We start from the raw sequence: 27813 nt of genomic DNA, 5'->3' as shown, positions 1-27813 counted from the left end.
TTTGTGGATCATATATATAAATGCTGATGCTTTATGTTATACCTGCAACTTTGCTAAAGTAGTTTTTAGTCGATTCCCAAGGATTTCTGTATAATATTATACCATCTGCATAGAATGGAAGTTTTATTTCTTTATTTTTTCATTTCCTAATTTTAATTTTTAAAATTTTTCTTTTATTATTGTTGTAACTATCTACTATAATATGAAATAATAGATGTGATAATGGACATCCTTGTTTCACCAATGTATTCAGGAAACCACTCACTTATCTCCATTATAGATGATTCTTGTTCTTGATTTTTAAAGGAAATATAATTTAAAATAAGATCACTTTATTCCTATGCTCTCTAATATTTTTATTAAGATTGGTTGCTATATTTTGTCAAAGGCTTGTTTTTCATGTGATTTCATGGTGGTTTTGTTATTGATATGGTCAATTATGCTGAAAGAGTTCCTAATTTTTAACCAGCCTTGCATTTCTTTTTTCCCTTTATTTACACAATACTAAAATATTCTTGTTTATTATGTTTATAATATCCCCTCCCACAAAAATATAAAACTTCATGAGAAATAAAATAAAAGAAAGAGAAATAAATGTGTTTCAGTCTGTGTTCTGATACCATCAGCTCTGTCTCAGGTGGATCATTTTATCATAAGTCCATCAAAGTAGTTTCTTCCATATTTTTCTACAGTTGTTGTTGCTGATTGTAATTCCCTCCATCCATTCCTCCCCACTAGAATTTATTATATTTTCTCTCTCCTTTAACTCTATCCTTCTTCAAAAATGTATTGTGGGGCAGCCGAGTGGTACAATGGACAGAGCACTGTCCTTGGGACCAAGAGGCCCCAAGCCCACATCCCACCTCAGAGACCCAGAAACAGACAGGCCACCCAATCCCAGAACCTTGCAAAAAAGGAAAAAATAAAATGTGTTATATCTGACTATCCTCTCCTACGATCTACCTTTTCTCTATCACCCACATCCCCCCTCCCACCCATTTCCTCTTCTCTCCTTTTTCATCTAGATGTCTATACCTTATTGAGTGTGTATGCTGGTTCCTCTCTGAGTCATTTCCAATGAGAATGAAGGTTCCCTCATTCCCCCTTGCCTTCCTCCCTTCCATATCATTGCAAAAGCTACACAAAATATCTATTATATGAAATATCTAGTATATGAAATATCTTAGCCTATTCTACATCTCCTTTCTCTTACTCTCAGTACATTTCACTTTTACCCATTGATTCCATTTTTGCAATATATTATATCTTCAAATTCAGCTCTCTCCTATGCTTCATCTATAAAAGCTCTTTCTATCTGCTCTATGAGTGTTATCAGTATCATCTTTCCATGCAGGAATACATGCAGTTCATCATCATTAAGTCCCCCTTGATTTACCCTTCTCCTCCACTCTATGCTTCACCTGAGTCCTCTACTTGAAGGTCAACTTTCTGTTCAATTCTGGTCATTTCAATATTTGAAATTCCCCTGTTTTATTGAAAGTCCATCTTTTCCCCTGGAAGAGGAAGTTCAGTTTTGCTGCGTAGCTGATTCTTAGTTGCATTCCAAGATCTTTTACCTTCCAGAATGTTATATTCCAAGCCTACAAGCCCTTGATGTAGCTGTTGCTAAGTCCTGTGTGATCCTGACAGCAACTCCATGATATTTGAATTGTGCCCTTCTGACTGCTTGTAATATTTTCTCTTTGACTTGGAAGGTCTAGAACTTGGCTATAATATTCCTGTGTTTTTTTTTGAGGGAGAGCTCTTTCAGGGGAGATTGGTGGATCTCTCAATTTCTGTTTTACCCTCTACTTCTAGGATATCAGGGCAATTTTCCTGAAGGAATTCTTTGAAAATGAGGTCAAGGCTCTTTTCCTGATCATGACTTTCAGGTATCCTAATAATTTTTAAATTATCTTTCCTAAATCTGTTTTCCATATCAGTTGTTTTTTCAATGAGATATTTCACAGTTTCTTCTAATTTTTCATTGTTTTGGTGTTGATCCATTGTGTCTTGATTTCTTGCAAAGTCATCATCTTCCTTTAGCTCTATTCTACATCTGAAGGATTTGTTTTCCTCAGAGAGCTTTCTTATCTCCTTTTCTATATGGCCAGTTCTTCTTTTTAAAGCATTCTTCTCAATAACTTTTTGAACTGTTTTATCCATTTGACCAAAGCTGGTTTTTAACATGTTATTTTCTTCAGCATTTTTTTGGATCTCCTTGACTAAGCTGCTGACTTTGTTTTCATGTTTTTTCCTGAATCTTTCTCATTTCTTTTCATAATTTTTCTTCTATCTCCCTTACTTGATTTTCAAAATCTTTTTTGAGCTCTGTCATAGCCTGATCTCCAATATTTCTTGGAGTCTTTAGTTGCAGAAGGTTGCATCTTCTCATCTTCAGATTGAGTATTTTGGTCCTCCGCGGGACCAAAGTCTATGGTCAGCTTCCTTTTTTTCTGTTTACTGATTTCCCCAGGCTGTGCCTGGTTTCAGGGTACTTCCTGAGCTTTTGAGTATTATTGGGATGCCTCCCAGCAAGGACTTCAGTGTGTGAAGCTCTGACTGCTCTCTTTGTCTGTGAATGACCACAAGCTCACCCTCTGCACAGGGCTGTAAGGGGGGGTCCCTGCTCTATGGGGGGGTGGGCTAAACTGTGACCAGGGTCTGAATATGGTCAAAATCCCAGAGTCCTGTCCAAGGTACAGAGGATAGACCTCGGTAGTCTCCCTTCACTACCTTACCTTAGGTGAACTGAGAGCTTAGGGAGCAGCTGCTGGGAGGCTCCTGCTGGGTGGCTCCACGGGCCTGCTTCTGTTTCCTGGATCTTTACTGCAGCAGTTGTGTTGAGGGTCTGGGCTATGCCAGGTGCCACAGCTGTTCTGGGGGCCTGGGCTTCGTGCTCACTCTGGCAGAGGTCTCCCTGCTGATCTTCCAAGTTGTGCTTGGTGCTCCCTGGGATGCAAGTCAGCAAACAGCCTCTGCTGCAGAGCTGTTGCTCCTAGGCACTCTGGGGCTATTCCTGGAAGGCTGAAGTTCCTTTAGTTGCTGCCTCTCCAACCCCGTAGAACAGAGTTTTCCCACTATTTTCCATGTTTTTGGGGGGCTGGAGAATTGCCTTACTGCATCTTTCTGTAGGTTCTGTTTCTCAAAAATTTAGTTAGAGTCATAATTTTAAGGTTTTTGAAATATTTTGGAGAAAGTACCTAAGAGAGTTTCTTCTCCTGCTGCCATTTTAGCTCCACCCCTACCCTTGCATTTCTAATACAACTTCCACCCGTCATAGATTTTGATCTTTGTGATATATTGCTATAATCTCTTTCCTAATATAGTACTTACAAATTTTGCATCAATATTCATCAGGGAAATTATTCTATAATATTCTGTCTCTGTTTTCATTTTTCCTGTTTAAGGAATCAGCATCATATTAGTCTCCTAAAATGAATTTTGTAGTATTTCTTCTTCATCTATTTTTCAAAATGGTTTATATAGTATTGGGACTAATTGCTCTTTAAATGTTTGACAGAATTTGTTTGTGAATCCATCTGGGCTTGGTCAATTTCTTTTACTAAGATTTTTTCATGTATTTAAGTATTTTTTTGTTCTGTTAATCTGAGTATTTTATGTTTTATAGATATTCATCTATTTCAATTAGATGGTGAAATTTATTGACATATATTGGGCATAATACCTTTTAACAATTGTATTTATTTCCTCTATATTGGTAGTGAATTCACCCATTTAATTTTTGATACTAATAGTTTGATTTCTTTCCTTTTTAAAACTAGATTCATCAACAGTTTATCTATTTTATTGCTTTTAATCCCATAAGCCAGCTTCTAGTTTGATTCAGTAGTTCAATGGCTTTCTCATTTACCTTTATTAAGTTTTCCTTTGATTTTTTTAGGATTTCCATTTTGGTGTTTCTAATTTGGTTTTTTTAGTTTTGCTTTGTTTTATTTTAGTGGTGAAAAGTTTTGAGTTTCTGTCATGAAGAAAAATTCCTGTCATGGAGGACCAAGAAAGAGAAAGCAGGGCATTCAGGATTATCCTTTTTGGAAAATTTCTGGAATATATCTGTACCAGCAGAGGGAATAATCAAATGGGTTCAGTCATACATCTAGCTAAGTAATCTAGAGTATATGAACAGAAAAATGAGCCTCTCAAGTAGTCAATTCAATTAACCACTTACTGAGCACCCATTCCTAGTATTTGTGTTAAGTGCTCCAGAAGGAAGATATTAATGGCAAAAAGAATAACAAACTTGAAAGAGCAATTCATAACATGAAGGGATCCAACACATGATTTTTGACTTTTACAAATTTAGTATATAGGCACAGGAGAGGAGGAATGTAAAGGTAACAATGTGAGCATCTAAAAACTTCATTCACTTGATTTATAGTGGAAATTGGCAGGAATGTATATGACTATAAAAACTGTTTCATTCTTTCTTTGAGGCAAATCACTGAAGAGATGGTGATGCTAAATTAGTACTAACATTTCTCTTTGTAGTTCCATGAAACATCCTTTCATTTACCTCCTTATCTAGAGGAAAAGCCTCCTTTTAATTGCCAATTATAGGTGGGCAAATTTTGACTAAGGTGTGCTAAGTCTTAAATTTTTGACTTCTTGTTCTCACATTATAACATGACCCAAAGTGCATTTAAAAGAAAAAAAAAAAGAGAAGATGAAGTTAATCTGTTTTGGTATTCTACTTGTATTCTACTTATTTTGAAAGTAGAGAACCAACCAACTATTTTTATTCTTCATTTCCTATTCCTTTGATTTGCAAAAAGTTTTAGTTTGTATTCTTAATAAAAGCTACATTCAGAAAAGCTTTTCTGGTTTCTTTTTTGTGCAGCTTTCTCCAAAATATGCAGCACAGTGATATTTAGTTAAGTTAAACATATGGGCATCTAAGAATATTGATTTACTCTTTCCCTATTCCCTTTCACTTTAAGTAGAACATTTTATGATCAAAATTATTTTCAGGAACATATTAAATATCCTATTTAGCAAAAGATTGATACATCCATACAAACTACCTTCAGGAGAATTTTGATAAACTGTGTATATTTATGTAATTTTATGTATAGTAAGGCATTGAAGATCAATTTCTACTGGTAGAACTAAAGTCCTCAAAGTCTCTTAGAAGAGAGAGAGAGAGAGAGAGAGAGAGAGAGAGAGAGAGAGATTTTCAAAACTATTAGCTTAATCTATAATTATAGTCTGTAAATGATATTAACTTCAGTGGTTCTTAAGGAGTAAGTGAGTAAGTCCAGCTCCTTAGATGGATAGTTTAGAAGAAGAGAATACCCAACAGATCAATTTGTTTGGGTAAAATCTTATGCCCATGAGATTTCTGTTAGTCAAACATAGCATGGATCAATTCATTTATGTAGAAACATCTGTTCAACACAGAAGCTACATTCGTTGAATAACTTTAAATGTTCACATACATCCCAAGGTGAGCGTGAAAATAAAATTATATATATATATATATATATATATATATATATATATATATATATATACATATATACATACATATAGATGTAAATGTATGTATATATATATATATATATATATATATATCCAAGTATCATCTTTCTCATTTTATTCTTATAGCAACCCTGAAAAATAAGTTTTCTTATTATCTCTATTTCATAATTGAGAAAAATGAGGCAAACAAAGATTAAGTGACTTGATGAAAGTCATATAGCTCATAATTATATGGGGCTAAAATTGAACCCAGATTTCTACTAGATGAAGTGTTATACCTAGGGAAGTATTTGTTAGCCAAACATAGATAGGATCAATAAATTTTATCTGTAGAAGCTAAATTCATTAAGGAGCATTTTATAGACAATTCCTGAGTTAGAGAGAGGACACTGCAATTTAAAGTTTCAGAGTTATGTTACTGCAAGAATATGGATTTTTTCTCACTAAAAGACCTCCTTGACAGATTTTTGTAGAAAATTGTCCCCATAAATACTAAGTATGTAATGGTAGGAGAGTATGCCTCAGGTTTATGTTTGAATTATGATATATTTATTATTTCCTATATTTGCTTATATTATATATTTATATATATAATATATATAACTGTATTTGCTTATATTATAATTAATGATACTATTGTTATTTCTTTTGCCTTATTGTTAAGTAAATAATTATGATTGAGCTCCAAATTTGTCATTAATTTAAGTATATATATTTTTGAAAATGAAAGTTCAACAGCTGAAGAGATGAGTAAAATTAGCACATTTCCTTCAAAACAGGGTTAGCTCTGAGAGCTTGAGAAATGTTGGATATAATTTTGTATATTATTATATATATACAGTATAATGGTATATATATTTTTAAATGCCTTGGAATTTATTGAGTAAAAAAGTAAAATTTAGAAAAGGAGGATGATTATAATATATATGTATGTAAAGGATGCATCTGTTAATTGGGCAGAAAATGATGGGAGTAAAGATAGTAAAAGAATTAGGTTGGGTAATGACAATACCCTTAGATAATATAATAAAAGAGGAAAGAATGGAAGATGATATCAGGATTTTGAGATGTCAAATAAGGGATCAATAAAGAACAAGAAATGTATTCTGGAACAAAGGTCTCGAAAAGAAAAAGGTTTACAAAAGAAAGATTTGAACAATTACCTAAGGAAATACAATAGAATTTTGAAAAAATTAAAATATTTTGTGAACAGGGAAGATTAGGTATACATAAATTTTTGAAGATAAATTTGCAGTGAGTCCACATTGTATAGATGCATAGCAATGTTTTATAGCATGTGACTAGGAACAAGTGAAGTTAAATGGTGGCGGGGCACAGGTTTGGGGTTTGGTAAGTCACAAAGATACAAGAAAGAAAGGGCTCATAAAGAGATAATATTGCAAAGTCAAAGTGGTATACAATAGATCAAATGTAGGAAAGAAGAAGGCAACTAGCATGAATAGAGAGCTAGGTCTGGAATCAGGAAGATTCATCTTCCTGAGTTCAAATCTGACCTCAGACAAGCTTTGTGACCCTGGGCAAGTCACTTAACTGTATTTGTCTCAGTTGCTTCATCTCAACAGTGAGAAGAAAAAGGAAATGATTTACCTTTCCAGTATCTTTGCCAACAAAACCCCAAATTCCAAAGAACCCTGACTCAAAGGAATCAGAGCTATAGTCAAGATAACAAAAGAATGACAGAACTCACAAAAAGACTTGGAGAAATAATTGTCCAGTCCAAAATAACTTGGAAGATCAGCAAGATATGTCTGGTGCACCTGGGTGAGAGAGTAACACAGTACAGTGCAGACCACACCAGAGTGAATGGAAGAGACATCAGGCAACTGGGTCAGTGGCAGGCCCAGAGCCTGCCAAGGACAACTTCGAAGGTCAGCAGGCAAATTCTATTGTACCAGGTTGACAGTGGAGCACAAGACTGGACCCCATTAGACCAGGATCAGGCCTCAGAAGCCACTAAATCAGATAAGGCAGCTGCTTTTGGAACTCTCAGCTCATGGATGGTGGGGGGGGGGGTGGGTTACAGAAGGAGAAGAGGTCTTTACTATCCCTGAGGCAGGACTCTGTTCTTTTGCCCTTATTCAAAGCTAAGTTGAAGTTTTAGATACAGTCCCAGGAAAAGAAGCAGAAGCACAACAGAGCTTACTGTTGCAGCATAGCAAAGATCCCCTTCACAGTTCCAGGGCAGAAAAAGTACTTGTGGTCACTCACAGACCAGAGCAAAGATCAGAAGAATGGTACAAACCTCTCCCTAAATCATAAGACCTTGGAAAAATTGAAAACTTGTCAATTCCTAGAAGTATCACTGAAAAAAAAGCCACGAAAAAATCCAAAATTCTTGGGACAGTGAGCCTTCTACCCTAAAAAACAGAGCCCCAGCTTAAAACAAAGAACTGAGATCAAATCATAGCCATAGATAATTACAATATTCATCAGGAAGATCAAAATTCACACTCAGAAGAAGATACAAAATAAAAGATTCTACATCCAAAGTCACCAAGAAAAATGGTCTTGGGCCATGGAAGAGCTCAAAAAGAATTTTGAAAATCAGGTAAGGGAAGTAGAGGAAAAATTGGGAAGAGGATTGAGAATGATGCAGGAAATTCATGAAAAACAAGTCAGCAGCTTAGTAAAGGAGACACACAAAAAAAAAATTACTGAAGAAAATAACATCTTAAAAATCTGTTAGGCCAAATGGAAAAAAGAGGTTTAAAAAGTCAATGAGGAGAATATCACCTTAAAAAGCAGAATTGACCGACTGGAAAAGGAGAAATAAAAGCTCACTAAAGAAAATAATTCCTCAAAATACAGAATGGAGCAAAAGAAAGCTGATAATTTTGTAAGAATTCAAGAAATAATAAAGCAAAATGAAAAGAATATAAAACTAGAAGAAAAAAGAACTTGGATTTCAAGTAAGAATCAACCATCCAGCAAAACTGAACACACTCTTTCAGGAGAAAAGAAGGGAAATCAGTAAAATAGGATACTTTCAAACTTTCCTGACAAAAAGATTCAAATGTGAGACTCAAGTGAAGCATAAAAAGGTAAATAGGAAAGGCAAATCATAGGGGAATGTAATAATATTGAACTGCTTATATTCCTTCATTAGAAAATGGTACTGATAACTCATATGAACTTTCTCATTTATTAGGGCAGTTAGGAGTTTATATAGACAAGGCACCGGTGGGAGTTGAAGGGATTATATATTTAAAATATGGAGTTAAGAGAAGAGAGGAATGTTTTGGAGAAAGGGAAAAGGGGAGGTAGAATGGGTTATTTTACATGAAAGAGATAAGAAAAATTTTAGCAGTCATTTGGGAGGGAACAGAGTTGAGGGGGAGTGAGCATCACTCTCATCGAAACTGACTCAGAGTGAATTGCACCCTCCTTCACACACACACACACACACACACACACACACACACACACACACACACACTCAGTTGGATATAGACATCTATCGTATCCTAGAGGAAGCTAGGAGGAGAAAGGAATGGGAGAAAGGGGGAGGGGGGAGATAGTAAAAGGGAGGAAAGATTGTGGGAAGGTATAATCAGATGCAAAATACATTTTAGGATGAAAGGAGAAAATTATATGGAGATGGGGTGTCGGGGGGTCGGCCCTGACCGCCTGAGTGGATAGGACCTCCCCGAGAGTGAGGTCAGGCCAATCCAAAGAAGACACGGCTCCTTAAGGGGAACAGTGGCTTCGCCTGGTTGGCCTGTGTCGCTTGCTCCAATCGGGTGGTAGGTTCCGCCCTCGGGGCGGATTGGGGTGGCAGCCCAGAACTAACTCCCTATATTAGCCAACACCCTGAGCTATTCGGGGGATCCCTCTGCACCTAATAAAGCATATGCCTCCTGAAGACGTGTCTGCCTGAGTCCCTCCTCGCTGATCCCCGGGGAGGGAAAAACCGGGGACGCCCGAAGCAGTGCCCACTGAGGAGCTCACTCGGGGGTCCGGGGAAGAAGACCCCGGACAATGGGGGAATAGGATGGAGGGAAATACAGTTATCAAAATTACTGAAATGCAAATGTGGAAAAAAGCTTTAGCCAGCAAAAGATTAAATAGCCTGTTAGAACATAAGGGATAGATGGACTATATAGAAGAGTATGGCATATGAAGAAGAGGAAAAATAGGTTTCCTAAAGAAAAGAGGAATTTCTGGTTTGTTGGTTATGGAAATGGAGCATGTGCATGAAGATAAGATTGAGGATGGGTGAAGGTTTATTTATCATTTTTCCTAGAGAAATACAGTTGGGGCCTGAGCATAGATATTGTGAGACTTCAGCAAGATAAAAGATGTGAAACATTTTGCAAACCTTTAAGTGCTTCATAAAAACTAATTATTTTTATTCTTAGTTTACAGTCATTAGACTTAAAGCCTGGAGATGGCTTCATTCCCTGAATGTGCTAATGTACTAATAAATATTTAGCTATCAGACTCTCAAAAAATGTATGCCCCCACACACACACACTTTTAAGTTGAATCTGCCCTTTTCACCATGTTCTTATATCTAGCCAATGAACAAAACAATAATAGCCTATTTTTGAGTTATAAAGGGTCACATTGCACATTTGATCATGAGTTCTCAGAAGACAACATAGGCTTAAGATCCAAAGAATAGGCCAAAGACAAGGTCTCTAGTATTAGACCCTGTCCCCACTGCCACCTTCATCCCTCTTCCTTCCATAATTGAACTTTGTCTACTTTAACTCAATCATAGGATACTAGGATTATCGGCCTAGAGGAGAGAAAGAAGGGAGAAGTCATCTGCCCTAACTCCTTTCTTATAGATGAGGAAATAAGTTTAGAGTTTAAGTGACTTATCTAAGGTCACACAAGTGATGAGGCAGAATTTGAATTCAAATTCTCTGACTTCAGAGAACATTATCATTCTCTGGACCATCTGACATACAAGGATAAGGAAGAAGTGAAATTCTGTCTTTTGACAACAGACCTTCATGATGACATTCTAACACAAAGTGGTTTGTAATCTGAGATTTTAGTCCTCACATAGGTCCTAGAAATGAGAGCCTTCTGTTGGAGGTTCTAGTCCTGGAGGGACAAGGGTAGTCTGGTGTCTGGGACTTGGGCCTTGGAGGTGAGAGGCACTGTGAAATGAGATTCTTGTGCTGGACTAGATCAAGTCCATCAACAAAGGTTTTGTCCCCTGTATTAGTTATGCAGTAGAAAGAGTCTATCCTGTTGTGATAAGTCAGGGCAAAGCATCATAAGTCTCTAGGTTGGCAGTGGGAGGAAGCTAGGAAGGCACACGTCCATCCCCTTGATGATGACCCACACACTGGCAATCTGTCTTATGATAGACCAGGGCTCTGGTTTTTCTCCTGTACTTCTGTCCCTTTGAATATTTGTTTATTTGAATGATGCTTTTTCCTAAAACTGAGATGATCTAATTCTCCCCCCCCCCTTTTTTTGATGGATCCTCTACTTCCTTCTTTATGACAAACTTTCCTTTATCATCTCAAACATTCATCTATTTTTTAGATGTATTCTTGAGCTCTTTTTGGTATATCCTGGCAACTTGTTGATTTGAATTTTTTTTCTAGCTAAAAATAGCCTTCAGCTATATAGCACTTTAACATTTCTAAAAGAGCAGATGTTTGTGAGTTAGATGCTATTATTAATATTCTCATTTTACAGAGGAGGAAAATGAAGCAGACAGAGGTCCAGTGACTTGCTTAGGGTTAAACAAGTATTAAGTATCTCACACTGGGTTTAAACTCAAGTTTCTTGACTTGGGGGCTCCTAGTTTGCAAACTACTTGGTTAGGAGGAGTAGGACATTACTGAAACAATGGAACAACAACAAAACTTCTTGTCATGATATCCATTACTCCTTGCACTCTATCAATCATTATTTCTGCAGATTATGAAAAACAAATAAACAAAAAACAACTCTATACACTATCTTCACTGAAACACCACTCCTTTTTTTCTGCATGTTTCAATTTTGTTTAATCAGACCTTAACATTCTTTCCATCACTTATTTGTTCTCAGCTGCTATAGGAGATATTCCATATTAGCTTCATCTCTAAGGACATCTATGCCCTTTTTATAATGCAATGGAATTTATTATTGATTTCCTAATGCAACATTTTATTCATTTATTTTAATTTTATTTCTATTAAATGCATCAGATAAAACTGTAATTACTAACTCATGGTTAGTAATTGCAAAATAGGAAAAGTCCAGCTTATGTAAATTATCTAAATTTTACAGAAAGAACTGTGTAAAATGGAAAGGAAATACATGAACATCTGGAAAAGGATAATGAATTTTCTGGGTAAACTATGAAGCCATGATATTAAAAGACTCAGAATTTTATTTCCTTGATTCTTTCATCATCATCATTTCTTTTACACCAGTCTTCCCAACGCCCCTCTCTCAGCTCCAACAGAATTATTGTGTGTAGGGTAAGTTAGGAAAAATACAAATCAGTGAAATATTTATTTTTTCCTTATACCCTTTACATCTTTGAAGTCAGCTATGATTTGGAACACAAAATGAATTATTACATGGTTTACTCATAAAACTATCATTCCTGATATATTATAAATAGCTAGAGTTGGAATCAGAGAATTTGACTCTAAATCATGTAAGCTCTCTGGACCTCTGTTTCCCCATTTGGAAAAATAAGGGATGTTTGCTTGATTTCTAGGATGCCTTCAAGCTCTAAATCTTCTGAAACTATAAAGTGTAGGGTTTTTTCTTTTCAGGAAAATAATATGTTTATAATGAAATTTATCTTTAAGAATTATAATTCATAGAATCCTAGAACAGAATCTGAAAAGAATATCAGAAACCTAATTTAACATCTTTATTTTATCAATAAGGAAAATAAAGACCTAGAGAGGTTAAGCTATTTAGCCAAGGTCACACAGGTAGTCATTGTTAGGGGCAGTATTTTTCTTAAGAAAATAATTAGTAGCACTTGATTCAGAGGGTTGTAGTGCTATGCTAATTAAAGTCAAGTCTTCCAAGCCTAACTGGATTCAAGAGTTTCAAGTACTAAATTTTAGAATCTCTAAGCATCTACTGGAAAACACTTGACAAAAGAGGAGGCCATTGTCTCTAAGAAATACCATCCAGGTTTTTAGAAAACAAATCATTTCATCCAGTTCGCAGTAAAGAAGGCAATTGTCTCCCAACCTTATATCTTACAAAGACAAAGACAAAAATCTTTTTTAAGAAGAATTCTGTGACAATTTTACATTTATCTGGCATGGAAATAACTATAATCAAGACAAATTATCAATGCCAAGCAACTACATGATAAAACATTTAGGATTTATATCTTCTATACCATAATTAGATATCAAAATAGATCTTTATAAATGTTACTTTATAATGATAATTATTTCCATTAACTCTAGAAACCTCTTTTTCTTGCTTGATTTGCTTTTTGCAATGCAGTGGGATTAAGTGATTTACCCAAGGTCACACAGCTAGGTCAAATTTGAACTCAGGCCCTCCTGACTACAGGGCCAGTGCTCTATCCACTGCACCAACTAGTAGACCTTATTCTAGAAGCATCTTAACTTGTCCTTGATAATCTGTCTTGCTTTTTATTCCTTTTACTTTCCTTAATTTTCAGAATTTGAGTTTTTGTGCATTCCCCCCCCCATATTTGTTGGGGTTTTTTGAGTTCTATCTTCTTTTTTCTAAGTATGTAGCCAGTTTATTGATCTATCCTTTCTCTCTTTTTTGGATAGCAGTTATATAGATTGCTGCCTAAAGATATCTTAACCATTTCAATAATTAACTGAAAAATGTAGTGAATGTAAAATTTTATTTGTATATTATTTTCATAACATGTATGAACTATATCATTTGATAGAGAAAAATTCTATCCTTCAACAAAGGGGGATTCCATATATTCATTAAAATTATAACATTCCTTGAAAAACAAAGCAAAAAAGATTATTTTCTTAAATTACCTTCTAGTCATTAGTATGAAGGCATAAAATGGAGACATACATGCTTGTTAAATGCCTTTGATACCATCATGAGGAAGATCTAGCAAAGAGTTCAAGTCAAAAAGGGATTTTTAAAAAAATATTTTATTTATTTAATTTTTCCAACTACATGCAAGGTAGCTTTCAACAATCTTTTTTTTGGCAAGGTTTGAGTTTCATATTTTTCTCCCTTCCTTATTCCCCCTCTACCCCTCACAGAAAGAAATCAAATATTCATAATACATGAATAATTAAATTAAACATAAATTCATATTAATCATATTGTAAAAGAGGAATCAAAGTGAAACAGGAAAATATTAGAGAGCAAAAACCATAATACATAAGGCAATTATGAAAAATTAAAGATAGAATCTTTGGTCAGCATTTAAACCCCACATTTCTTTCTTTGGATTTGGATGTTATTTTCCATCACAAATCTTTAGAATTGTCTTTTATTATTGTCCTGCTGAAATGAACAAGTCTATCAGAACTGATCATCACCTGATGTGGCTGTTAGTGTACACAATGTTCTTCTGGTTCTGCTTACTTTACTCAGCATCAGTTTATACAAGTTTCTCCAGGCTATTCTGAAGTCCTATCCCTCATGATTTCCTATAGAACAGTAGTTCCATCACATTCATATGCCACGAATTGTTCAACCATTCCCCAATGGATGAGCATCCCCTTGATTTTCGATTCTTTGCCACTAAAAAGAAAATTGCTATAAATATTCTTGAACAAGTGAGTAAGGTGTTTTTTTAAACCCTTTTTTATGATTGCTTTGGGATACAGACCTAGTAGTGGTATAGCTGGATCAAAGGGTATGCACAATTTTATTGCCCTTTTGGCATAATTCCAAATTGCTCTCCAGAAAGGTTGGATTAGTCCACAATTCCACCAGCAATGCATTTGTACCAGTTTCCCAATGGATTCCCTTACAACATTGATCATTTTCCTTTTTAGTCATATCAGCCAATTAGGTACCTCACAGTTATTTTAATTTGTATTTATCTAAACAAAAATGATTTAGGGCATTTTTTCTTATGACCATAAATAACTTTAATTTCTTCAACTGAGAATTACCTTTTCATATCCTTTGACCATTGATCAATTGAGGAATGACTTGTGTTCTTATAAATTTGACTCAGTTCTCTGTACATTTTAGAAATGAATCCTTTGTCAGGGAAATTACTTATAAAAAATTTCCCCAACTTATTGCCCTCCTTTTAGTCTTAGTTGCATTGATCTTATTTGTGCAAGAACTTTTCAATTTAATATATAAAAATTATTCATTTTGCTTTTTATAATGTTCTCTCTCTCTTCTTTGATCAGAAACTGCTCCCCTCTCCATAGATCTAACAGATAACCTATTCTGTGTTTTCCTAATTGGATCATGATATCACTTTTTATGTCTAAATTCTGTACCCATTTAAACATTATCTTGGTATAGGGTGTAAGATTCCTAGTTTCTGCCATACTATCTTCCCGTTTTCCCTAGCAGTTTTTTTAATCAAAGAGTGAGTTCTTGTCCTAGCAACTGGAATCTTTGAATTCATCAAATAACAGATTACTATATTAATTTACCATTGTTTCTTTTGCATCCTATTCTATTCCACTGATCCACCACTCTATTAAGAAAGCCAGTACTTATGCTTTATAATATAATTTTAGATGTGACATGACTAGACTACCTAACCTCCTTTGAATTTTTTCATGCAAAGTGTAGGGTTTTTCATAATGTGTAGGGTTTTTTCCCAGGATAGTCCCCTTGATATTCTTAACCTTTTTTCCTCCATATGAATTTAATTACTATTTTTTCTAGCCCATAAAGTAAATTCTTGGTAGTTTGATTGGTATGACACTGAATAAGTAATTTAAATTAGGTATAATCATCATCTTTATTAGCTCAACCTACTCATGAGCAATTGACATTTGTACATGAATGTTGACCTGATTTTATTTGTGTATAAAGTATTTCATAGCTGTTTTCACATAGTTTTTGAGTTTGCCTTGACAAGTATTTTATCTTGTCTACATTACATTCTATATTTTTTTTTTAGGTTTTTGCAAGGCAAATGGGGTTAAGTGGCTTGCTCAAGGCCACACAGCTAGATAATTATTAAGTGTCTGAGACCGGATTTGAACCCAGGTACTCCTGACTCCAAGGCTGGTGCTTTATCCACTTCACCACCTAGCCACCCCTCTACATTACTTTCAATGGAATTTCTCATTCTATCTATTGCTTCTGCGTCTTGTTGGTAATATATAGAAAAGCTGATGACTTATGTGGGCTCATTTTATATTCTACAACTTTTGTAAAGTTGCTAATTGTTTCAAGCAGTTATTTAGATGGTTTTCTAGTATTCTTTAAGTGTACTATAATATCAACTGCAAAGAGGGAGAATTTTGTTTCTTTGATTACCTATTCTAATTCCTTCAATTTCTTTTTCTTTTATTGCTAAAGTTAACATTTTTCCTTACCATTTGTACTTTGTTCCCCTCCTTTTCCCCTATCCTCATCACCATTGTTATGCTTCTGAATACCACTTCCTTCTATACCTCCTGTTATCAGCTACCTTCCTTTTTCCCCATTTCCCTTTCCTCCTTCTTTCTCTCTCTTCTATCAGTCCCTACTTCCCTTCCCACCTTCCCTCTCCTAATACCTGAAGGTTAAGATAAATTTCTAAACTCAACTGAATGTATGTCTTTTTTCCTTTGAGGCAATCCTATGAGAGTAAGATTCAAGCAGTTCTTACCTCCTCCCTTCTTTCACTCTACTGTAATAGGTCCTTTTCAGCTCTTCATGTGATGTCATTTATCCCATTCGGCCTCCCCCTTCCTCCTGTCTCATTATAATTCCCTACCCCCTTTTTGATGTTTTAATTTTTAAAAAATCATCCCATCATAAACAACTTATATCCATACTTTCAGCCTAGGTATACTCCCTTTAATAAAGTTATAATTCTGAAGAGTTATGAGAATCTTTCTCCTAGGTAAGGATGTAATCATTTTAATTTTATTGAAAAATAATCTTTTTCTTTTCCCCTATTTACCTATTCATGAATCTCTTGAGTCTTCTGTTTGAAGATCAAATTTTCTCTCTTTTCACCAGGAAAATTTGAAAGTCAACTCTTTTGTTAATTGTCCATCTTTTCCTGAAAGAGTAAGCTCAATTTTGCTGGGTAATTGATTCTGGCTTGTAATCCAAATGCCATGAACTCTGGAATATCATATTTCAGTCCCTTCCATACTTTAATATTGATACAGTCAGGTAATACTGTCTTTGATTCTTTCATATTTGATTTGCTTCTTTCTGATCTCTTGCAGGATTTTCTCCTTGATCTGATAATTATGGAATTTGGCTACAATATTCCTTGGTATTTTGTTTTTAGGATCCCTTTCAGTAGGTAGTCAGTGGAATTTTTCAATGATTACTTTGCCCTTGGTTTACAGGATATCAGGGCAGTTTTCCTTGAAGATTTACTTAAGAATGCTTCCCAGGCATTTGTTGGGGTTTTTTTTGATCATCTCTTTTGGGTAGTCCAGTAATTCTTTTTTGTTTGTTTTTTGTTTTTGTTTTTTTTGCAAGACAATGAGTTTAAGTGATTTATCTAAGGTCCTCCAGACTCCTGGGTGGATCCTCTATCCATTGGGTAACCTAGCTGCCTTTAGGCCAATGATTCTTAAATTAATCTCTCCTAGATCTATTTTCTAGGTCAGTTGTTTTACCATTTTGTTTAACTGATTCTTGGTGTCTCATGTAGTTATTAGCTTCCACTAACCTCAGCCTGCCGGGGTTTTATTTACAACGCCGGCTTCTTTATGCTAGTCCGTCCTCTTACTCACCAGTCCAACGCGTGATGAGTCTTCGGGGTACCTCCGGCCCCCACTCTTTGATGGGGGAAGAACCAGACAGAGCGCCTGAGGTGGATAATGAGTCTTTATTCTTCTGTGATCACATCCCGCTCCCTCCCAACCTCTCAGCAGACACTTTTATCCCTTCTGTCCTCCCTCCCATGAACTCTTACCCAATGAGGGGCCGAGTTCTGTAACATTCCCTTATAAGGTGATTATGTTTCCCCCGCTAAGCGACCGCCAAGCCTCTTCCCCCCGCCCCCAACATCTCCCCCTTTCTGTTTTACAAGGTTATCACTTGGTGTGACCTTAAGCGGTGCTGAGGTTAGCCTTAAGCGGTGTCATTTCTACTGGCCTCTGATAGCCGGGGGCGAGGAACCCTGTCTTAGGTCATCTCCTTCAACCCAGGACCTTGCCCGTCCTAGGCGCCCGACACCCTCAGGGCCTGTCTTAGGTGGCTGGGTTAGGAGAGGTTGCCCGTCTTGGGGTTTACCTCGTCTTACCCCTAGGTGTCACATGTCATGCATGGCAGCTAGCCAGACTTGGGGAACCTCCCCCGTCTCCATGGCCATGAAGGCTTTCTGAGTAAGAAGCATATAGCCCCTCTGTCGCCTAGCTAGGCGGCAGAAACAGACAACAAGTAGGGTGATTCCCAGAATCAGCGTCCTTGTTCACCCTCAAGGGGGTACCCTCCCGCCATCTGGCAATCCCTCCATGGTATGGGATCCTCGATGTCTTCCCCTGTGGCCACACATGTGGGGCCCCACCGAGGAATCGTGAAGTCCCGTTGAGTTTGATTCACCAGGGGTCGCCAACCCAGAAGGCCTCGGAGCTGGGTCCCCTTTTTTGTCCCTGCTGGGCTGACAGTTGTCTGCGGGAAAAGGCCGACGCAGGGGTCAGTCGGGGCAGTGCTATAGTTAAAATCGTTCTGCCCTGTGGAGTTGAAGTTCCAGGACCGATTTTCTTCCCCGATGTCGAAACATAGGGAGTTGTTCAGGTCCCAGCAGAAGGAGTTCTGGACCGGTGCTTCAGCGGGGTCCATATATGCAGAAGGGAGCCCCATCGATGTATTGGTCACTAGTAGCCAAGGGTAGATCGGGGAGTTCCGTGCTACCGGAAGGGGAGAGGGAATAACTCGGAGTATTCCCCATGTCGGATTTCCTTCAGATGGAGCACCTCCAAGGATCCCTACGACGATCAGAAGGCCTGAAAAAGGAAGAAATTCCTCTCACCCCGTAGGGTTGGGCATTAATCAAGGTCTCTTATCTTGTAAACAGGGAGCCATCTTTCTGGCTCTTCTATCTTATCCTCGGGATGAAATGACAGGTGGCCCTGTCTTCTGTTCTTTACCGTTACAGGGCCATGCCAACCTCCCTCTTCATCTCTCCACATGACTTTAGAGCCTGGTAGGGCCTTGGTGGGAGAGGGCAGGAGCGTTGGTTCTTTCTTAGCATGTCCTTTTGGGGAGAAAAATCTCTGGGCGGCTGTAGTGCCGTCATCCCTGACTTGTAGGAAATTCATGGTAAATAGTACCTGAGACAGGTCTGAATGGGTCAGTGACCTGCCAACTCCCCCTTTCTGTTTAAAGAGCGTAGTTTTGAGTGTGCGATTTGCTCTTTCTACCAAAGCTTGGCCAGTGGGATTGTAAGGGATCCCGGTGGAATGGGAAATGGAAAATTCTTTGCAAAAGGAAGCAAAGGCTCTCGAGGTGTAGGCGGGCCCATTATCGGTTTTGATAGCCGAGGGGACGCCTAAGACAGCCATCTGGGCATATAGATGTGAGAGAACGTGTTTAACCGCTTCTCCTGGCTGTAGAGAGGCGAAGGTGAAGGAGGAGAAGGTGTCCATCGAGACATGGATGTACTTACGACCCAGGTGAGTAATGTCCATCTGCCAAAGAGCATTGGGGCCGTCCCCACGTGGGTTAGACCCCTCCGCGGGGAGGGCTTGTCTAAAGGGAGCACAAGAAGTGCAGGAGCGCACAATTTGGCGAGCCTCCTTCCGGGGAATGCTGTATAGGCGCCGGAGCGACCTGGATGACAAGTGATACTTACCATGTGCCAGCTGGGCAGGTGTGGACAGGTTTAACAAGAGAGCCCTATCTGCCTCCGCATTGCCCTGGAATATGGGGCCGGTGGAAGAAACGTGAGAGCGCACATGAAGAACAAACAGGGGGTGGTTTCTATCACGGAGGGAGGATTGCAGCTGTATAAGGAGTGGGCTAATGGAAGAAGTCGAGGAAATGAAGGCATCTTCTAAACGAGGGATTAGCATGGCACAATACATACTGTCAGTAATAAGATTAAAAGGGGTGTCTCTGTAGAGACGGAAAGCCTGAAGTATAGCATATAGTTCATTCTTCTGAGTGGAGTCAAAGGGGGTATCAAAAATCCAGGTGGCGGGTCTAGCAGGGTCATGGACCACAGCACGGCCCAACCTGGTAGCGTCAGTGAAGACATTAGGGCTGGTCACTGGTTCTGGGGACACTAGAGGGCGCGGGCGGGAAAGGTGCAGTTCAGCGAACACTCTAACCACGGGAGGTGGCGTGAGTCTGGTCTGAGAGAGGGTAGTCAGGACAGTGGCCCAAGCGATAGATCTATCAACTAGCGAGTGGGTCACCTCCTCTGGGAGGGTAAAGTTGAGGACAGGCAAGAGGCCAAAGAGACGCTGGCATCGCTCTGAGGCCTGAAGGCAAAATAAGGCCAGGGCCTCCCACCGGTCCCGGATGATGCTCTTAGTGGTCCGGGGGTATAGCCATTCAAGGCATCCATGTCTCTGGAATAAACATCCCCAGCCAAGGGAACTGTCCCCCAGTGTGTGGAAGAGGACAGGCGACTCCGGGTCGTATTGAACCAAGAAGGAAGAGGTTCTGCGGAAAATTTCCGAGAGCGCCTGTCTTGCCTGGGGGGTCCAACTTCTAGGGGATGACAGATGGGAGTCGCCTTTAAGGACATCATATAGAGGTTGCATTAAGGAGGATGGGAGGGGCATAGCGGGACGCAGCCACTGTATGGCGCCAACAAGCCTCTGAAAATCATTAAGAGTAGTGTATCCCTCGACGTTGATCGGAGGAAGCGCCCTACTAATCTTTCCCGGAAAAATCCTATGCCCCAAGTAATCATAGGGGAAATCCATCTGTACCTTTTCCGGGGCTATGTGAAGCCCCTTCTTGCGGAGGACATGGGTGGTGCGTTGCAAGCAAGCCCGAGCCCCCGTCACAGAAGGTGCTGCAATCAAGATATCATCCATGTAATGTATGAGCATGCAATTCGGGAATTCTTTTCTGATAGGATGTAGCAGAGTATCCATGTAAAGCTGGCACAGGGTGGGGCTATTGGCCATTCCCTGCGGTAGGACGGTGAACTGATAACGTTTACTGGGGGCTTGGAAATTGATCGCGGGGAGGGAAAAGGCAAATTTTTCTTTGTCCTCCGGGTGGAGGGGAATGCTATAGAAGCAGTCTTTAACATCAATCACTATAATAGTCCACCCTTGCGGGACTGCAGTGGGCATAGGGAGACCAGGTTGGAGGGTCCCCATGGGTACCCTGTTGGCATTTACTGCCCGAAGATCAATCAACATTCTCCAACTCCCCCCTTTCTTTTTTATGACAAAGACGGGGGAGTTATACGGGCTAAGGGACGGTTCCACTTTGTTCTCGCGCAGGAGGGTCATTACTATGTCTGTGAGGGCGATGAGCTTTTCTTTTGTCAGGGGCCACTGCTCAACCCAAATAGGTTTCTTATTAATCCATGTTATTCTGGGGGAAAAGCTCATCTCTAGAGTGGCCCCAATTAATTTCCCCGCAGGCTATCAGGGGTGGCAAGTGTCAGGTTAAGCTGGCTCAAGATGTCTCTACCCCATAATGCATAAGGGAGGTCGGGTAGGCACAGTGGAGTGAAGAGTCCAGATTCTTCCAAAGCTGACCACCGTAAGGCGTGTGCTGCTTTCATGGCAGATCTATTGCCCCCCACCCCCGTCACTGCTTGAGGGCTCTGTAGGAGTGGCCACTCGGGCCTCCACTGTCCCCTATTTATGACAGAGCAATCGGCTCCAGTGTCAATTATCCCTTCGAGCTTCTGATTTTCCACCGTGACGGTTAACAGTGGTCGCCCAGAGCTGACCGGGCGGACCCAGTTCACCTGAGCGGGAGGGGTCCGCAAGGGCAGCGCCTTTCCCACCTCTTGGCCCTGTTTTACCAAGGTGGGAAAGGGGTGGGGGTTTGTGACCCTTACGGATGTGGGACTTCCGGGACCAAAAATGACCTGGGTATGGGTGACTAAGTCCACACATCTCTCAGCCCCTGTGATGAGCACTGGGAAAGTAGTTAGCTCGATGGGAATCATCGAGGTTTCCCAAGGCCCGATCTCTCTCTGCTGTGTGCCTTCTCTATAGTCAACCCTCACGGGGATAGTCACAGTGATGGGGCCGCTGTCTCTTTGGATCGGCAGAACCTGGCTATGTGACCTGGCTTTCCACAGGAATAACAGGTCGGAACTTAAGTGGAGGGGGGCCGCTGCCTGCACTGTGCTTTGAGGTGCCCTGGCTTTCCGCACCCAAAACAGGTGGGTCTCACCTGCATACCATGAAGGGCGGTCAGGAGGCTATCCTCCCGGTTCTCCATGGCAGTCACTAAGGCTTGAATTGAATCCTCGCTGGGCATGTCCAGCAATTTGTCAACAATTTCTTCTAATGAAGCGTCAGGGGGAAGGCTGCTAATGGCTGCGATCCCTTTGGGGCGAAGTCCCTCTTTAATCAATTGTCTCATAAGTAGATCAGATCCCGGGGTGTCTCCCATTATACGAGTCACTGTCTGTTTAACCTCGTTCACAAATGAGAGGGGTGTCTGATCTGCTCTCTGCTTCAGCCCAACCAACTTCTGTGTGGCTCTCCCCCCTTTCATGGCTCCAATCTTATCCCAAGCTGCAACATGTGTTTCTTTAACAGTCTCTAGCTCAAACTGGCCATACCGGGCCTGAACAGCAGGGTCAGTATAGGCTCCAGTTCCACACAGGAGGTCAATGGCTAAATCCAGGGGAGTATAACCCCGGGATTTTGCCAGCTTAGAGGCCTCTCTGCGGGCCTGAGCCTTAAAAGCTAAATATGAGGAGGCATCCAGGCACGCGGCTGCAATTTCGTCAAAGTCAGCAGGGGTCCAAGGGTGCGTAGCGAAGAGGTTTTGCATCAGTCTTTTTACATAAGGGGAGCTTGGGCCGTATTTAGTCACGGCCTCCTTAAGTTCCTTAAGCATCTTAAAAGGGACAGGGCGGTAGTCTCGGGCTCCGGTAAGGGGGTCCGTAAATACCGGGTAGAGGCCCCATTCATCCCAGTCCACCTCCTCCCCTTTCTCTATTGCTATGGAGGCACTGGCGGCAAGTAGGCTGGATGGGCGGAGCCCTTGAGGGGATCTCTGAAGGGCGGACAAGGAACACGGGGGATTTTTTGCCTCTGTTTCCTGGCTGGGCCGCCAAGTCTGGGGCGCGGCAGCTGTCCAATCAGCGCGGACTCCTCCCTCCTCGTCAGCAGCCTCCCGGTCCCACCTACTCACGCTCCTCTTCCTGCCACCCCTGAGGACTGTTTGCACCCCTCCCTTCCCGCGCTCGGAAACTTCCGGCCCTGAATCTCTAAGTGTGCCACATTCATCGCCCTCCCCCTTTTCATTCTGTCTCGGTAAGGAGGGGCATGCGGCATTTTCTTCTCCCTGGGGGCCCCTTGTTCCCCCATTGTTTCTTCTAAGTTCCTCCCATGGATACAGGGGAGGGGGTGGCCTTCCCTCTTCCTCTGAGCTCTCTGAATCCGATCCCGCCAACGAGCTACCCACCTGAGTGCTGATTGGTCGTGCCAAAGTCACCTTCTGGGGATGCAGGGCTGCATCCACTATCTTATACACTGTAAAATCCTCAGGGGTCAGTTTTCCCGGGCAGGTGTCATCATAGGAGGCCATCTGCTGCCCTACCACCTTCCATTTACCTGGTTGGATCCCACTATGTTGCACCCAAGGGCAGATGTTCCAGATATTCTCAACAAAAGCACGGCACGTCTTGATAGGTAATTTACAGCCATGCTTAGCGCAGAGTTTATAAAGCTGCGCTGCAACGACCCCTTTCTCCTCCGGCTGAAAGGCGGGAATACTATTCCGGCCCCCCATGTTGTCTACTAGCCGAGGCTGCAATCCTAACAGGTGGCAGAACTGGAAAATTCCCGTTCGGCAAAAGAGAAGGAGGCAGCAGGGCACAATCAGACAGGCCAGCACGGCAAGGAGCGTGATTAGAGCGGAAGGAGAAAGGGAAGAGAAAGGAAGCATAGTCAACACAGTAGGGATATGTCCTTCAGGCAATATCTGAGAGTAAACGCCCTCTCCTTCCTCCCGGTCGGAAACGACCGAGGCTGTCTGGAGAATCCGACCAGCGGATTCAGACGTTCCCTAGCAAAATCAGGTCCCTGTTCCGGGCGCCACTTGCCGGGGTTTTATTTACAACGCCGGCTTCTTTATGCTAGTCCGTCCTCTTACTCACCAGTCCAACGCGTGATGAGTCTTCGGGGTACCTCCGGCCCCCACTCTTTGATGGGGGAAGAACCAGACAGAGCGCCTGAGGTGGGTAACGAGTCTTTATTCTTCTGTGATCACATCCCGCCCCCTCCCAACCTCTCAGCAGACACTTTTATCCCCTCTGTCCTCCCTCCCATGAACTCTTACCCAATGAGGGGCCGAGTTCTGTAACATTCCCTTATAAGGTGATTATGTTTCCCCCTCTAAGCGACCGCCAAGCCTCTTCCCCCCGCCCCCAACATCAGCCTATTCTTCAAGCAGTTATTTTTTTCATTTAAGTTTTACGTCTGGTCAATTCTCTTTTTAAAGAGTTGTTATCTTTTTTATTTACCCAATTATATTTTTGAAGGAGTTATTTTCTTTTTGCATTTGCCTGATTGTATTTTTAAATGATTTGTTTTCTTCTGCCACTTTTGTGGCAAGTTGTTATTTTTTTCTTGCATTTCTTTTCTCAGTTTTTCCATTTCATTTTTAAAATCCCTTTTTTTTTTTTTTTTTTGGCAAGGTGATGTGGTTAAGTGGCTTGCCCAAGGCCACACAGATAGGTAATTATTAAGTCTCCAAGGCTGAATTTGAACTCAGGTGCCCCTGACTCCAGGGTCAGTGCTCTATCCACTGTGCCACCTAGCTGCCCCTTAAAATCCATTTTGATCTCTTCCAAGAAGTCTTTCTGGTCTTGAGACCAATTTATAATTCTCCAAAACTTCACATGTAGAACTTTTGCTGCCCTCCTTATCTACAGGGTAACTTTCAGTGGACACTACTTTTCTTGTACTCTTCTGATTCATTTTGGTATTTGTTACTGGGCACTATCCCAGGTTCTTAGGTTGGGAGAAGGGCTTACTCATAGACTTGAGGTCTTGAGAATCCTAGAAGCTTGTTTACTGTCCTGGGGCTGTCAGTGTTAGAAACTCCATGGGGTACCAGTGAGGAATGGCAGAGGCTCTCTCTCTCTCTCTCTCTCGTCCATCAGGACTGGTAATGTTGGCCCCAGTCCAAACCCTGGGCTGTTGGGAAGGGTAGGAACACTTGGGGTTATCTCTGGGATGACTGCTGGGCACCTGCACTGGAGCTCAACCAGCTCACCTACTGCAGTCTGAAATGCAAAAGCCCAGCTAGAAATAAGGATCTTAGCTTAGTCTCTGACTGACATAGACCTTGCTGGAAGATGTTCCACTATGTTCTTTTGTAGGTTCTGTCAATCCAAAATCTATTAAGAGACTTTATTAATGTCAATTTTACTGGAAACCTAGGAGAGTTTAAGAAAGTTCCTGACTTTTATCTACCAGCTTGGCCAGAAATTCAGGGGAAAAAAGGGATCTTTATAGATAGTGAGCTTCTTCATATATACCCATTTGTGGACAATTTCACTTAGTTTGGCATGATAAGCATAAGTAATTTTAAAAATTATGAAACCTGGAAGTAGGAAAATGTGGTTTAAAGGATGTCACCAAAGGAAGATATATTCAAAAAATAAAAGATGGGCTAGCCATGTGGTGAAAGAAAGGGATAATCACTTGATCATGATTGAATAAAAATCTGAAAAGGGCCTTGAGCATGCAGGACATCTTGCGGTTATCTTATAGGGTACTAAAGAAAAATGTGTCATACCTCTGATTCATGAGATAAGAATTAGAGAAGATAGGGGTGGCTAGGTGGCACAGTGGATAGAGCACTGGCCTTGGAGTCAGGAGTACCTGAGTTCAAATCTGGCCTCAGACACTTAATAATTACCTAGCCATGTGGCCTTGGGCAAGCCACTTAACCCCATTGCCTTGAAAAATCTAAAAAAAAAAAAAAAAAAGAATTAGATAAGATGGACAAGCATAGATCATTTAAGACTTACGTTCTTGGAAGTAATACCCACATTGTTGACATTATTGGTCTTTTTTGTATATAAGAATATGATTTACTGCCCCGACCCGCGGGGCAGAAAAGTGGGGTGTCGAGGAGGACCCAGCCTGAAAAGGAATGGGTGAAAATAAGGAGAGTGAGACCCAAGCACTGTGGATAAGGTCTGAGTTTATTGAGAAAAAGTACATGCTTATATTGTAGAGAAGGAACAAGGGGATTAGCTTAGGGGTGGAGTTGGTATGCCTTGGCCTGAGAGAAGGGATAGTCTGTGATCTGTTTGTTCTTGATAATGGAGGGTGAGGCCTCTTTTCTTTATCTTGGCCCTTGGTATGCCTGGAATTTTGTTTGCTCCTTTTATGGGGGCTTCTTGGCCCCTGGCATGTCCCCCTTTTTTATTTTAAATTTATGGGCAGGATCCCTGTCTTAGGCTGTGCAACTTGATTTTCATGCTTGGTATCCGTGACCAGGAGGGGACCTTAGAGAGGTCCTTGTTATCTCCTGTAGGATCTGATGTTCCCAAGTCATGGAGTTGCACTAAATCCCGTCATTGGGTATCACTGCAGCCCTTAGGGGGTGCCTTTCCTTGAGCAGATGCATGCATACCAAGGTGGGTGAGGTGTAAGAGCAGCGAACCTCAAGGGTTCCATTTGGAGGTCCTCACAGGACCCTTGGCTTTTCAATTGGTGATATAAGACCGAAACTGGTTTTCCAATGGGCTGAGTCAATTTGGGATTTGATAAAGTTGGTCAGTCTCCTGAAGGCCCATGGTCCAAAAGAAATTAGAATTAGGAAGCCAATTAATGGGCCTAGAAGGCTTGGGAGCAGAGTAGAGAGCCAGGGGCACGTGGAAAACCAATTTTTATATCATGCCTCACCTTTCTCTCTCTCCCTTTTTCTTTTTTCCAGGCTATCCTTAACCCTTTGCAGACTGTCTTCTACCAGGCCAAGTTTATCCTTAAAAAAAACAGCATTCTTCCTTTAGTGCCGCGCAGAGTCCCCCCTGTTGTAAAAATAACAAATCAAGACCACGTCTATTTTGTAATGCTACTTCAGCTAGAGAGGCAACAAAATCTTTTAGGTGTTCTAGCCCTGCTTGAAGTTCTGAGTTAGGTGAGGAAAAAGGGAGACAAGGATACAATAGTCCTTTTTCTCAAGGAATTGTTTGGTGTCCACAAAGGTGGTTAGTCCTGAGGAGCAGGCAAGATAGGTATTAGGAGGGGCTACAGCATATCTGTAGGAAGTATTAATAAGGGTACTTTGGTTACATACTGTGTCTAGCTGAAAGGGGGGAGCATTTGCGGGCCAAGGAGACAATTTCCCCGACCGGAGATTTGTGCAAGAGTGAGGCCTTGGGATTCCCCAGTGCCCCGTCTGAGGTCATCTGTTCTGTTGGAGTGTGTGATGTTCCCGAATTGAGCAATACCTTCATAGAAGGGAGGGGAAGAGGAATAGCAGATCCAGCATTCTTCCAATGAAGAATTCTGTATCTGGGTCAAAGCTTGTACAGAGGCATTAATGAGGTGATCCAGTACCCAGTTCCTGTAGTCTCACAATCCCATCTTTACAATAGAAGTCCCCCGTTCTACCACATTGCGGGGCTGATGAGCGATGGTATCCCGGGCAAACATAAAAGGAGAGGGTCCCAAGCCTCTCTTTTCTATCTTGAGAGCCACAGCCTGTCATGCGATCATCGGACCCCCATACTGCGTCCCATCCAGTGTTCCATTCGGATAATGGACAAAGATCTGGGTACAGGGGAAGCCAGGGTGTCGTGGAGTCAACTTTCGAGGTACTCCAGATGCAGAATCCTTGAGCATCTTCGACTGACCCAAGTGTAGTTAAGTAGTTGGTATGAGCAGGACAGTGGAAGGAGCAGGCACAGGAGGAGTGCCTTCATGCTGGATCTTTTATCTACAAGAGAGCACAGAGGGGGATTCCTCAGGGGGTTCCCTGGGTGGATTATGTGATTTTACTAGACGCTCGGGTAGCCATCTAGCATTTTGAGTTGATGAATCATAAATACAGGCATGTCCTTTACCCCAGATAAGGACTGGGTCA

The 27813-nt window shown here is 40.8% G+C and overlaps 1 pseudogene; it reads right to left on the bottom strand.

Annotated features, from left to right (window-relative positions):
- Positions 1-27383, bottom strand: part of LOC141498781 (cyclin-Y-like protein 1 pseudogene) — an 82997-nt pseudogene extending 55614 nt beyond the window's left edge.
- Between the last annotated feature and the right edge of the window lie 430 nt (positions 27384-27813).

Source organism: Macrotis lagotis, chromosome X (genome assembly GCF_037893015.1).
Source record: "Macrotis lagotis isolate mMagLag1 chromosome X, bilby.v1.9.chrom.fasta, whole genome shotgun sequence".
Classification (NCBI taxonomy): domain Eukaryota; kingdom Metazoa; phylum Chordata; class Mammalia; order Peramelemorphia; family Peramelidae; genus Macrotis; species Macrotis lagotis.
Note: the sequence above shows the minus strand (reverse complement) of the source record. Positions and strands in the feature narration are given on the sequence as shown.